The sequence below is a fragment of the Geotrypetes seraphini genome, chromosome 14 (genome assembly GCF_902459505.1).
Source record: "Geotrypetes seraphini chromosome 14, aGeoSer1.1, whole genome shotgun sequence".
Taxonomy (NCBI): Eukaryota; Metazoa; Chordata; class Amphibia; order Gymnophiona; family Dermophiidae; genus Geotrypetes; species Geotrypetes seraphini.
Genome location: NC_047097.1, coordinates 48,542,889 through 48,558,077, shown reverse-complemented (window position 1 = coordinate 48,558,077; position 15,189 = coordinate 48,542,889). Strand labels below are relative to the sequence as shown.

At 40.4% G+C, this 15,189-nt stretch overlaps 1 protein-coding gene across 11 annotated transcripts in view; it reads left to right on the top strand.

The window, feature by feature from the left end:
• The window catches only part of TCF12 (transcription factor 12), an 807,409-nt gene that overhangs the window by 270,082 nt on the left and 522,138 nt on the right, over window positions 1-15,189 (top strand). The window contains exon 1 of one of the 11 annotated variants that reach the window (XM_033920046.1): window positions 3,399-3,420. The exons of the other annotated variants lie outside the window; for them this stretch is intronic. The gene's annotated coding sequence lies outside the window, so the exon portion shown is untranslated. Of the gene's footprint in view, window positions 1-3,398; window positions 3,421-15,189 lie in introns of those variants that run through there. 11 annotated transcript variants of the gene reach the window in all.

The window sequence follows — 15,189 nt, the reverse complement described above, 5'->3', positions numbered from 1 at the left end:
TTGTAAATTTATTACAGTTACAACAATCATTTGGCATATCAAAGTCTCAAGGTTATAAATCAGGGGTAGGGAACTCCGGTCCTCGAGAGCCGTATTCCAGTCGGGTTTTCAGGATTTCCCCAATGAATATGCATTGAAAGCAGTGCATGCAAATAGATCTCATGCATATTCATTGGGGAAATCCTGAAAACCCGACTGGAATATGGCTCTCGTGGACTGGAGTTCCCTACCCCTGTTATAAATGATTGCAGTTGAAGCAGGCCATTCAGAAGGGGTTCTCTGACTGGCGCAACTTAAAAAATCAGTACAGCTTGCCGGGTCTATGTTTCCAGACAGATTTTCAAGGGCATCAGGCCGCTAAGTGATACAAATTAATATTTGAATATTTGGTGAAAAAACCTAAAACAAGTTTAAGAGACATTTGGGGCTCCTTTTACTAAGGTGTGCTAGCGTTTTTAGCATGTGCCAAACGAAAAATACTAACTCAAGCGTTAGTGTTTAGCACATGTGGTATTGTAGCGCGTGCTAAAACCGTTAGTGCACTTTAGTAAAAGGAGCCCTTGGAGTATAGAAACAAAGCAGCATATTTCTGCTACGCAATGGCCACAAATTTGGACTTGGAGAATGAAATGTACAGCATCAACATCTATGAGACAAACTTGGTTCTTTGTGTTACATAGAATTTTTTAGACACCTGTTCATTTACAAAAGTTGGATAATTTAAAGTCTAATAGATTCTGGCACTGTCATCTTGATGTAGGGACACTGGATCATCTTTTATTCTATTGTCTTTCTTCCTCCTCTGATGCTACTGCCTGGTCCTGGCAGGATGTGCCTTCGTAGGCTATTGTCGGTGTCGAGGAGTAGCATCAGAGGATGGAACTGGGCATGGGCCAGGGAACATTAATCTCTTTAGCCATCCCTGCATTTATCTTGATAAATGCTAGCAGTGCTGTTCCCAAATATTCAGTGACAATATCCAGATAGTATTGATGAATATCCTAAGAGACTGACTCATCGCTATCAAAACAGTGCTATAGAATTCTGAGGGCAGAGCCTTAGGATGTCCAAGTAGCGGTGATATTTAGCCCTGTCTTTACTAGGTTAGCTATCCAGACATTAGACTGAATCTCTCCACTATGCAGAGTGGCTGCACTTAACCACTGTACCTGAATATTTAGTGCTGACTGGTATCCAGAGACCAGTGCTGAATATTTGAGCCGAAAAACAACTATGGAGGATGACGTATCAATCAGATTTCTAGCTTTTCATTCTGTATTTGGTGAGGCTTTATCCATGTTCTGCATATGTGACCAAGGTGAGGTATTTTCTTGAGCATATACTTGCTGTGTAGGGATTTATAGAGGTCTGGCTTATTTTCTTTTTCTAATAAGAGGTGTACCATATATAATCAAATATAAACTGTGTAGGAAGATCGCTCCTGCCCTGCTTTGCCGCTGGACCTCCAGGGGTCTACGGGGGTCAGGTAGGTGTGGTGGTTTACAGTTGGCCAGGACAAGATGCAGGAAGGATCATTCCTGTCCCAGCTAAATGCTGGACCACCAAGGTTTCAGGCAGACCTGTAGTGGCATTGGGGGCTGGGAAGGAAGGAGGGATTAAAGGAGGGCTGGGTGCATAGCAGGGCACTTGAATATATCCCCCCCTCCCCCCCGGTTTATATTTGAGTCAACCTTTTTTTCCCTCCTCTTTGGGAGAAAAAAGGTTACCTCGGTTTATATTCATGTGGGTTTATTTTTGAGTGTATGATATTCTAGGGACTTATCATATTTTGCAAATCTGCCTTTTTATAAACTCTGCAGCCATTTGTAGGGGGCATGACTATTGTGGAAATGAGTCACACCATCCTTAAAGATGGTGTAGCATGTGAGTACTGGCACCTTATTTTCCCAGAAACAAAGCAGTGCACATACGTACATATGTGGATTGCTTTTGATAGGGCTTATGCAGTCTGCAGTGAATTCCAACCACATATGTTCATCTTTAAACTCCTCCCGCTCAGATTCCATGTATGGCATGCAGCTGAGTGCCTAGATCCCATAGTGTGCAACCCAAAAGGTGGGGGGGGGGGTATGACCATTGGAGGGGCATGGACATTCCAAAACCTGCGTGCTCTGTTATAGAATAATGGGTTCTCCACACCCAGCCTGGGCGTCAGGATTTACATAAGGATTCAGCAGGTATAAGTTTGGCGTCCAGAGTTGGGTGCAGAAACTGGTGCTAAGTGCTAGTCCATAAAGGGTGCAATCCCCTTTTTAGAAGAATGCTTAGTGCTGAACTTTTCTGATACCTGTTTTTGAGCATCATGTATAGAATTCCCCACAGAGTGGCTAATATTTGCCATATAAATTGCTGTACAACCTAGTACAAAGCTAGTTGATAAGTTTTTGATGCCCTCCTCAAATTAAGCAGAGATATTCAGCCTTTATCCATGTAAATCTGTGTCTCACAAACTTTCCGAGCCGTGGCACACTAAACTGGCATCCACGGCTCGAGGGCACCCAAAAGTGCACCGACATTGCTGCGATGACATCACGCACATGCATGACTTCATCACGTCGCCATCCATGCATGCACGGAGGCCCTCCAGACAGGGACCTGAACCAAGGGTGTGTGTGGGGGGGTGTGGTGTGTGTGTGTCTGGAAAAAGAAGAGGCGCAGAGAGGAAGAGAGACGCCAGGAAGGAGGAGAGGCACTGGCAGTGGCTGACTGCCTACATGATATGTCTTTCACTGCGAGAGGCACGTCCTGTGGGCAGTCAGCTGGTGCTGCTGTCTCTCCTCCTCCCTAGTGTCTCGTGACACACCTGAAATCTTGTGGGGCACACTAGTGTGCTATGACACACAGTTTGCAATAGAGCAGGTATAATTTTTGAAAGTTGGTATCTGTGTGGAGTTTTAGTTCTGTATATTTCACTGCAGCGCTGATACGGACACTGCTGCTGAATGTAAGCATAACTTTATATGGATATCTTATCTGTACAGAATTATATGGATGGTGTCACGCTGAATATATGCCTCATAGGATAAATATAAAATAGGATGAGCATTCTTTGTGCAAGAAAGTGCTGACAGGTCTCCAAACTGCTGCTTACTAATGACTCTGATAGTGCAAATATTACAAGTTTAAAATAAGAAACAGCTTATGCTTGAACACCTTTAAAATACAAATTGCAAACTGTATCTGTGGAACCACAGCACAGAAACACTACTTGTAAAACTACTAGACACAGCTCGACAGCAAATTATCAAAGGCAAAAAGTTGATGCTAATTTAACTTGACCTCTCCACAGCATTTGACCTGGTCGACCACTCCATACTGCTACAGATACTTGACGCCATTGGGATCTCAGGCAAGGTCTACAATTGGTTCCAAGGATTCCTCAAATCAAGAACCTACAGGGTAAAGTCCAATAATATCAAATCAGAATCATGGTCCAACCCATGCGGAGTTCCACAAGGATCACCTCTATCACCTTATTTCCTCCCTTGGAGCCACTTTAGATAACTTAAATGTTACATCCTTCAGCTACGCAGACGACATCACCATACTCCTCCCCTTCGACCCATCAGAGCCCACCACTACAGCAAAATTGGAAATAACCCTGATGCAGTGGAAAAATGGATGGTAGACCACAAACTGAAACTAAACTCAGATAAAACAAAATTCCTTCTGTTCGAAAAGGCCAAAACTCCCACCATTACAAAACTGAAAATTAAAAACACCAAATACCCAATACAGCCCGAACTCAAACTCCTAGGAGTAACGATAGACAGATGCTGCACAATGCAGTCCCAAATCAATAAAACATCCCAGAAAGCTTTTTTAATTATGAGAAATCTACGTAAAATAAGAAAATTCTTCGACCCAGCACAATTCAGGCTAATTGTCCAATCCCTAGTCTTAGGTCTACTGGACTATTGCAATTCCCTCTATTTACCTTGTCCTGCCAACATGATAAAACAACTTCAGACTATACAAAACACTGCCCTCAGACTGATCTACTCCCTGAGAAAATATGATCATATTACAACTGCCTTCCTAGACTCTCACTGGCTACCTATGCAAGCACGAATTCAATTCAAATTCTACTGTCTATTATTCAAAGCATTAAACGGCTCCGCCCCCCCCCCCCCATCTAAACAATGGCCTAAACCAGATCCTCACCTCAAGACAAAGAAGAACTCCAAACCCTTTTGCCTTCCCTCCACTCAAGGGCACTCAGCACAAAAAGATGTTTGATAACCTTCTGGCGACGCAAGCAGCAAAACTTAACCACTCCATCTCCAACCTGTTGATGGCAACGGGTGACTTCAAAACTTTTCGAAAAGAAATCAAAACCCTACTTTTCAAAAAATTTATCCAAATATCTTAACCCAACTCTTCCCCCTCCTCCTAGATAAATTCTCCCCCAAAACCTCCACTTAAATAATCTCTTCCTCCCCAAAACACCAACCAAGTATTCAGATCCCTGAAATGTAACGTAATCTTATTTGTACTCTAACTGTAATCTATTTGTTATATCACACAGTAACGTACAGTCAATTTAATATCCAATTTGAAAGTTCTTCCGGAATTAATCCAGGTACCTCTCCTCCCTTGTAACCAAAAAAACAAACAAAACCCCCAAACTGTTGTAACTTCACTGGAAATGTCCAGTTAGCTCTTTTGTAATCTGCCTTGAACTGTAAAGTATAGGCAGAATAGAAGTCCCTAATGTAATGTAATATCTCAGCACCAAAGAGGCGGGAAGTGAATGTATTCTGAAAGGACAGTCTGGATGAGGCATGCTTAGTTGGTAATTGTCACTGACATATTTCATGTATGTTCTGCAAATACGAGAAAAACACTGGTCTGCAGAAGAGGTGGTATTAAGACACCAAAGTGTGTGTGTGTGTGTGTGTGGAAGGGGGGGGGGGTTATCAATGTGGTTTACTGATACATGTAATTTGAGCAGTAATATTGTAAAACAGGCCTTTATTTTGCAAGAGTAATTCTCAAATCAGACCTCAAGTGTTCTTTTGCCATTCTGATTTTTAGGACATCCACAATGAATATGCATGAGAGAGATTTGCATACTCAAAAGATAGTTGAGGAACTTTAGAGTATTTAGGAAAAGCTATTTTAGACCTTTTTAAAAAAAAAAAATTTGTTTTATTTTAAACTGTGACTTAGGACATTTTAAACTGTGACTTTTATTAAGGTTAGCACGCGCTAAATGCTAAGGCGTTCTTAGAATATAATGGATGCCTTAGCATTTAGCATGCGCTAATCTTTAACGGGCTTTAATAAAAAGACCCCTTAGTTTCTATACTAGTGGTATATTTGGGGTTTAGCTTTTAGTTCTTTTAAAAAAAATATTTTTATTAATGAAATAAAAGGCACAACACAATATATACAAATCAGCATAAACAGCAATACCATATTTTTTAGTTCTATTGCATTATTTTTTTCTCTGTTTAATGTATTTTGCTTTTAAAAACAAGTTCCGTTTATTTCTACATATACTGTATTTTCTACTTAAAATAATTTCATTAAAATCTTATGTTTTTTCTTTTGGGTGTCTATTTTACACAAGAACCAGATCATAAGGATATTGGGAACAAGTGTTTTATTGTTATTTCTTTTCCCCATATCTTGGTTTTTTTTCTAATTTTATTATAAGGGTTTGCATAAAAATAGATAAAGATAGAATTCTGATGTCCATTTGTATAAAAATGGGGAGCGGTTGGTTCTCTTATAAATAATTGAAAAGAGAGTGTTGGAAATGACACATTCAGCTGTATGCGTATTAGAAATATGGCAAAAATGTAGTGCAATGATACTATATCCAGTCATATATTATGCTAGTAGATGTATGATATTATCTGGATTATAATACTTTAAATAGCTTTTTTCTGCATACTTTCAAAAAAGACGCCTCAGCCCCACCACTCCACTGCCTATAGTATTTTACACAGCGGGAAGCATATTGTGGCGCTTCATCATTGGCTTTCCATTTTTGAATGTTATTTTCTCCTTTTAGTTTATAGTTTATGATTTTATCTTTAATAAATATTCTTAAGAGATAAATATTTCAAAAACACCTTGCTTCTCAGTGTCATGATATACGTTTTAAAAGTAGATAGTACTTATCTCAGCCAAAACCAAGGGAGTCAGACCCGACATGTTTCACACAACCGAGTGTTTTATCAAGGGTCTCCCTATAAAATATAGAGCAGAAGCTGTCACATACAATTGTGTCCTGCCCCTCTCCTATCACATTTCTACTTCAAAATTAAAGGTAATGTTGAATAATATGCTCACCAAGACGCTATTGTGACATCACTGATGAGGTTGGATCTTATGCATTGGTAAAATGAGGCATTATTACATCACAATCTCAGTTCTGGAATGTTGCTACTGTTTGGGTTTCTGTCAGGTACATGTGACCAAGATTGGCCACTGTGGAAACAGGATACTGGGCTAGATGGACCATTGGTCTGTCCCAGTATGGCTATTCTTATGTGATACTTTTCAACTTATATCACAGACTTTCTTGAAATAATATTCAACTTTCCAATATACTGATAATATCAATGTTTTGTCTTGTGAATTTGATGTGCTCAGAGCCACATCCTCATGATAATTGTGAAACAATCAGTTCACCAGCACGGGTTGAGACGGGACCATCACTGCTAAATCAAGCCTCTCCACCTTATCATTATAACCACCTAGGAAGTCCACTTTAATGTTGTACTTAACTTTCTGTGTATTTGATAAAGATGGTATCACTGCTGGAATGCCGTGCTGGGTGAATAAAGTTACCAAATGATAAGCCCTCCGAGCCGCCCCCCCCCCTCCCCCAATTACGGCTTCCTCAGGAGGGGATGCTTACTTTTGCTTTCATTCCTGGATAAGGGTGTCAGGTCAAAAGTGCGCCGGGACAAAGGCGCGCGCAGACAATTGAGCGCAGCGCGGAGGCACGCACCACAGAAAATTACTGTCTTTAGGGCTCCGACGGGGGGGGGGGGGCGTAGGGGGGGAACCCCCACACTTTACTTAATAGAGATCGCGCCGCGTTGTGGGGGTGTTGTGGGGGGTTGGAACCCCCCACATTTTACTGAAAACTTCACTTTTTCCCTGTTTTTAGGGAAAAAGTTAAGTTTACAGTAAAATGTGGAGGGTTACAACCCCCCAAACCCCCCACAACACCGGCGCGATCTCTATTAAGTAAACTGGGGGGGCTTCCCAACAAAAACCCCTGTCGGAGCCCCTAAAAACTGAAATTTTCTTCGGCGCGCGCCTCCGTCTTGCGCTCAGTTGTCGGCGCGCGCCTTTGTCTTTCGCGGGGTTGTCTATGAATCCCTGGATAAGCTTCTGACCGGCACTGCCAAGTATTGGACAATGAAGCCATTGTGACATCACTGATGAAGTTGGATCTTAGGCATTGGTAGAATGAGGCATTATGACAACACAATCTCAGCTCTGGAATGTTGCTACTCTTTGGGTGTCTGTCAGGTACATGTGACCTGGATGGCCACTATGGAAACAGAATACTGGGCTAGATGGACCATTGGTCTGTCCCAGTATGGCTACTCTTATGTTCTTATGTAGCTGCAATTTCTGCTGCTTTGCAACCAGTGTTTACAAAGGTGCATTGGTGCTTATGCTCTTTATAAAATGACCTGTAATAAAATTGCCCTGCAAATTCACAAAATGTAAACATGAAATTTAATTGTGAAGGGAAAGGATATGTAAGTTAAAGTAAACAAATGAATAAATTCCATGAACTTGAATGGTCTCTTTGGTTTTACATTTTACAGGACTTTTTTTTGTTAAAGTTGATAGAAATTCATTGAAACGGAGCACAGCAGATTCAAGACAGAGCAGTGGGCAAATTTAATGAATCTGAATGACACTCATAAGGAATGAAATGCCTGGACCTGCCTTTGATACCTACAGTTGTGTCCTGTATCATTCTCTGGTGACTGACTTTTCCCTGCCTCCATCTACATGCTATACACAGGGGAAGCTATTTGTGGATTCTATGAGACTCGGCAGGTCATGGTCCTTCTGAAGTACTGTCAATGAACCATATGATGAACTGGAGACCTGCAGAAAAAGCTGGGGGAAAAAAAATCAGATTCTTAATTTTATGCAACCCAGTCTACCTTTTTGTACCTGTTTGCTAAAAAAGAACTAGAGAAAGAGGTGCATCTTATGGTTAGACAGTTAACAGTGGCTACCCCATATACAAAGTTAGATCATGTCTCTTGATCTCTTGGGATACATTCCAGCAAACTCTATGACATCTTATGGATGAATCTAAACTGTGAAATGTGAGTTTTTCAAGTGTCTGAAACTTTAACAAGTGCCAAATGCACCCAGCATTTTATGTTAAAGTAAATCGTGGCACTTTTGCTTGGCAAGTTGCATGTATTTATTTTCCATTTCAAGACCAGGCTGAATCAGATGTGTTGACCTTGGCTAGGAGCCACCAGAATTTCTGGGCAGCTGCTGCTATAAACTGCATATCTGTCAAACAAGCTATGACCATGGTTACCAGAGGACACCCTTGTGGTCATAACCAAGTTGTAAATGTCATTGAGATTCTTTTTGAATGTCTATCACACATACATCACTGATTTCAGAAGGAGATAGAAAGAGCCAAAGATTCATTTGGGACCTGGGAGTCCCCGAAGATTATTTTTAAAGCAGAGTGGCAGAAGGAGTTGTGACATGCATCCAATAAGCAGTTGTAGTGATCTGACAGTTCTTTAGCTCTTGGTTACTAGCCCTATGGTAGAACTGACAGCACGCCTGTGAAGATAGTGAGGACTGTTTCAGCCCCATTAATGTCGTCTTGAATGTTAGCCTGCAGTCTGGAAAATGATAAATGTTCAGTGATTGATGATTTTATAGTCCCAGGGGATTCTGGGTGGTTTCTGGTTGCTGTGAGCCTGAGCAATTTTCTCCCCTCAAGCTGGCCTCTGCTTGAAGTTTTTCTCATCTGCAGTATGAAGAAAATGGGACATATTGGTAATGGAACACTTAAAGGAAAACACCATTAAATACAATATTACACAAAATCTTTATAGACATAAATATAATTTTGTAGGTAAGCCTGAGTAAAATGTTTTAGGTTTAGTATAAAGAGCTCTTAGTGTTGGGTGCAGCCTGACACTACATTCTACACTTTTTATTAATTTATTGTTTTATAAAAGAGATATGAGTTTGTAAAAAAAACACCAACCCACCCCAAAACAAACAAAAACATACAAATGCCATCGTGGAACAATGGTAATGACTTTATGTTCTCTTTGAAGCTTTATTGCACATGCTTTTCCCGGGCTTCTGACTTAGTTGTTTGATAAGCCAGTATTTCCTGTTTACATGACACACAATTTCAGAGCACATTAAGCCAGTTGCACTAGTAAGATTTTAAGCAACTAGAGTAGGTGCTTGTTCCTGTATAGGTCCTAATAACTGGAATAATATTCCATTATACATAAGACAGCAAGATCTGAATACTTTTTTTTTTTTTAGTTCAATAAGTTTTATTGTTTTTCAAACAATTACAAGTGCAAAATCATCAACAAAAACAACGAACTGTGTTATGCATACAAATAGCGGTAGTGCAATATGCAAAATGTATATGTAAAATCATAATATAAAAATACATAAACTTAAAGAGACAATATATTCAAATTTCAATCAAATCAAATCAAAATGGTGCAAACCAAGAAAAACAAATGAAAAGTAAGTAAAGTAAAGACATCTAGTCAGATATGCAATAGTCTATAACAGGAGACCACACTTTGCTGTAAGAAGTATATGAATTAGTCTTTTCAGCAACGATAAGCTCATACTTAGAGTATAAACCAACAGTGTTCCACCAAGACATGTAATGTAGGTTCGAAAAATCCTTCCAATTGGTTAATACAGACTTAATCGCAATTAGTAGTAAGCACTTGAGCAGTCTACTTTCAAATTTGTCTAATTGAGACTGTTTTAAAGCAGCAGCCCCATATATAATAACTGCGAAGGATATTGAATCTGAAATGGGAAGTATCTTGCATATGGTAGACCATACTTCATTCCAATAAGCGGACAATTGAGGACATTGAAACAGCATATGTTCGAAAGTGCCTACTTCTTGTAAGCAAGACCAACATTTGTTTGAATTAGAATTACTAATTTTCGACAACTTGAGAGGTGTCCAAAAAGCTCTATGATATAGAAACAATACTGTATGCATGATGTTGGTCGATTTGAGTGCTTTATAAGATGTCAGCCAGTTATCTTCCCAATCACAAGCATCAGGAGACATGGAGGTATCATGAGCCCATATGTCGTACAATGCAGTGGGTGGTGTAAACTTTTGTTTGTGTAACAGTTTGTACCAAGCCGATGCCTGTCCAGCTTGAGAGTTGATCGATGTCGACCATCTTAATATAGTAGGGATGTCAGCAGACAACTTAATTTTCCGTAGATATGCATCTACACAATGCCTCAATTGCAACCACTGGAAATAATGAGAAGAGTCAAGGCCATAGGTCGCAGATAAGTCAGGGTAGGCCAGAAAAGTGTGGTCTAATAATAACTGATGTACTGACCAGATTCCTTTTTTGCGCCAGGACTTCCATTCCATATATCTTCCCTGAATTTGCAAAAGCGGGTTGCGCCATAGAGAGGAATGAGTAGTAGAATTCCAGGGCACCGGAGCAATGTCATCCAAGGCCTTCAACGCTATTCTAGTAGATGACAAAATGAGATTGTTATGTGTGGTATTGTTTGGTGCGGTAAAAGGGATATATAATAGTAGATCATTTGTGAGCATCGCACGTTCCAATTTCAACCAAGCAGGAATCATATGTAGATCAGAGGTCTCGAGCCATTTTGATCCTTGCCTACATAAGAAAGCCAAATGATATTCGTATAAACTGGGAAAGTTCACTCCACCGTTATTCTTTGTACATTTCAACTTCTTGAGTGATATGCGAGGAGTCTTATCTTGCCACAGAAATTTAACCAAAGAAGATTCAAACTTTTTATAGGCAGCCATTGGTAGGAGAAGTGGTAACATGGATAAGACGTAAGTAATTTTAGGTGCTAACACCATCTTTATAGAGTCCAAGCGTCCCCACCATGATAGTTTCAGAGGAGACCATCTCGATGTAGTGGTATGAATGATGTCCATGATATAAGTGATGTTAAACTCTCGAGTCTCTTCAATGGTTGTCCCAAAATAGATACCCAAATATTTTAGTTTCGTTGGGGTGTATTTGAGATGTAATGCTCGTACCATGTCTCCACACGGTTGTCCAGTCAGTGGCATGACTTCTGTTTTTGACATGTTGAGTTTATATCCTGAGACGATAGAATATGCATCTATTGCTTGAATGATGGCAGGAAGGGAATCCAGAGTAGTATACAATTGGACATCGTCCGCATAAGCTGACAGTTTAACAGTCACATCATTCAATTGAAATCCACTGATGGAGGAGTTGGCTCTAATGGCAATTAATAGAGGCTCCAAAGCCAGATTGAATAACAGGGGAGATAACGGGCAACCTTGTCTAGTGCCCCTTGATGGAAAGAATAGATCAGAAAAAACTCCGTTGATTCGAAGTTTGGTGGTTGGATTAGAATATAGAACCTTTATTAATCGGATAGATAAATCACTGAAACCAAACCAAGATAATTAAAACAAAATTTATTTTGTAAAATTAAATATGGCTATTGAATGTTTATATTTTGCGGCTTAACGCTGGACGTAGTGGTTAAAAAGGGAGGGTTTTTGTAATCGTCTGATTCTATATGGATGTTTGTTATATTATGTGTGTAATCTTGTGAAATCCGGGGCTCCAACAAGGAGCACCTAAATGGGCCTCTGCGTGTGCAGATCGCCGGACTAGATGGACCTTGGTCTGATCCGGTGAAGGCGTTTCTTATGTTAAAGGTGGGCTATAAATGTATAAACTATAAATGTTTATTTCTTCTTAGATGATTGTTGGCAATGCAGGCATAATTATTTTTCTGCCACATTGATTGCTGCAGACAAACATCTGATGGATGAATTATTTTGTTACTGTCTATTTTAATTGTCCCTTACAATCTTTTTACATTGTACACCTTCTAGACATTTGATTTGATAGACGGTATATCAAAAATAAAGAAACTTGAAACTTCCTCCCCACCTAGGATTACCAGATATTACGGAAGTACAATCCGGACCCATGGCCATTCCCCCATGCCCTCCCTTTTACACCCTTCTCAACCTGTTCACTTGTTTGGACTGGCATTGAGAGGGCGCATGCGCAGGTGTGATGCAATGATGTCACATGTATGTGTGCATGTGCGTGATGTCACTGCATTGCATCCATGCATGTGCAGATGCCCTCCCAATGCCGGTCCTAGCTGAAATCTTTTCAAAACCCAGACAAAGTGCCGGGTTTTGAAAAGCCGTCCAGGCACCTGGACTTGTCTTCGAAAAAGAGGAAACGTCCAGGTAAATCCAGACATTTGGTAACCCTATCCATAAGAACATAAGAATTGCTGCTGCTGGGTCAGACCGGTGGTCCATCGTGCCCAGCAGTCTGCTCACGTGGCGGCCCTCTGGTCAAAGACCAGCGCCCTAACTGAGACTAGCCCTGCCTGCGTATGTTCCGATTCAGCATAAACTTGTCTAACTTTATCTTGAATCCCTGGAGGGTGTGTTCCCCTATGACAGACTCCGGAAGAGCGTTCCAGTTTTCTACCACTCTCTGGGTTAAGAAGAACTTTCTTATGTTCGTACGGGATCTGTCCCCTTTCAATTTTAGAGAGTGCCCTCTCGTTCTCCCTATCCCATCCGTGAATATAATTGACACCAGCATCTCCAAATGAAAGTTACATCTTAAAACTTTATTTTTCCACCTTCTCCTCTAAAAACTGTTCTGTCAAGAATGAAAGAATAGTTTTAAGAGGAGAAGCTTGTACCTTGCTTTAAAATCAATCTCATAAAAAGGTAAGAATGTTTGTTCTCTCTCTTTACCTTTTATATGAGATAATAGAAGTGGACATTTATACTTTTAAGACAGTTTTTTACTACTCTGAGGAACTGATGAAATAAAAAGTGTTAAGCCCTATGCACATAACTATGTACACAGCTCAGCACCCAATGGATTTTTATGCACAAAAATATTCACACGGGTTAGTGCACTGCTATTTTAATTCTATGCTAATGAGTGTATCAGCTATTACTGCTCCATGCAGACATTGTATGGAAGCCCAGAAGCTTAATGTATGCTTATTTAAGGCCAGGAATTTAATTCCTGGTTGAGGTGAGATAAAACTAGCATTAGTGCCAGCAAACCTGATTAACCTGTGCTCCTTCTTACTCTTGGGTGGGGGCTAAAAGCTACAGGTAAGGCACAGCAATGAGCTAGAAAAGAGGACTGAGGCAGCCTTGACTCCGAGCATCTTCAGCATGTTTTATAGCCATAAAACATCTTTTTATAGCAATAAAGCATGCTAAAGAAACACAGAGGTTAATTTTGTATAGGTTGTTTAAGTGGGAAAATGGGCATATATTTTATAAAAATCTCAGCACTGCCAAACTCCTGAATTTATCATCATACACAAGGGAAAAGACCATTTAAAAAAACAAGCCAAATCAGTAGGAGGTTTATATACATGTAGCAGGCTGCCAAAATGTACTTTCCTATGCAAACGCAGAAAGAACATTCTGGTCCCTGCTCCTCGATCCAGAAAGGTGCCAATCAAATCTGAACAGTGAGAGGTGGTCTATTCTAACAACAGTACCTAGTAGAATTGAAATAGAGAATGACAAGGGGACAAATTTTTCCCCATCCCTGCAGAAACTCATTTTCCCCGTCCCCGTGAGTTCTTTTCCTGTCCCTGCCCTATTCCTGCAAGTTCCATCCTCATTTGCAGAAACCTCAAACACCTTTAAAATCATAAGTATCCGAGGCTTGTGTGGTTAAGGTAGAGCTTACAGGAATGGGGCATGGACAGGGATAGTGACAAAACTCATGGGGATGGGATGGGGAAATTGAGTTCCTGCAGGGACGGGGAAAAATTTGTCACCGTGCCATTCTCTAAACTGAAACTTAAGCTTTTGGAAGAAGTACATAACTCTGAGTTCAAGAAGAGGGCCTTGTCTTCCTCCCCAGAGAGATCCAGTGCAAGGAGAGATGGATAATGGCAGTCAGCTCCATTCTGATGCTCATTTGAGCCTTGGCACCCTCTTCTAGGTGTTAAGGGAGGAGGGGAAAAGTAAAGGTGTTTCTAATCTAGTCCATAGCTATCCCCTAGTGCAGCCTATTCTCAAAGAGACTTAACTAATCAAGGGTTGCCAGTCTGATTCACCACTGTTCCTTGAGACCCAGAGTGCCATAAAAGGATAAGGACAGATCATTGTGGAAAACCTGATCCTGATGTTCTGAGAAGAATGTCAAAAGTGTCAAGTTTATTCAAATTTGACATACCGCTCATCAAATGTCTGAGCAGTTTACAATAATGTACTTAGTTTAGTGTTTGGCTCTGCTTAAGTTCTCAAGTATATTATACTAAGTCAGACCAATGGTCCATCTAGCCTAGTTCCCTGTTTCCAACAATGGCTAATCCAGATCATGAGTAGCTGGCAGAAACTGAAATAGTAGCAACATTCTATGCTACTGAGCCAAGGGCAAGCAGTGTGTCTCAAATTGCAGACTTTGGACCTTCCTCCAAGAACATGTCCAAACTACTTTTAAACCCAAGACATGCTAACTACTGTTACAACATCCTCTAGCAGCATGTTCCAGCGCTTAACTATTCTTTGAGTGAAAAAATATTTCCTCCTATTTGTATTTCCATGTAATTTCATTGAGTGCTCTCTGGTCTTTGTACTTTTTGACAGAGTGAAAAATCGATTCACTTTTACCCATTCTACACCATTCAGGATTTGTAGACCTCAATCATTTCCTGCCTGGGTCATCTCTTTTCCAAGCTGAATAGCCCTAACCTCTTTAGTCTTTCCTCATATGAGAGGAGTTCCTTCCCTTTTATCATTTTAGTTGCTCTTCTTTGAACCTTTTCTAATTCTGCTATATCTTTCTTGAAATACGGTGACCAGACCTGAACGCAGTACTCAAGGTGAGGTCGCACCATAGAGCGATATAGAGACTTTACGAGTATAATAGT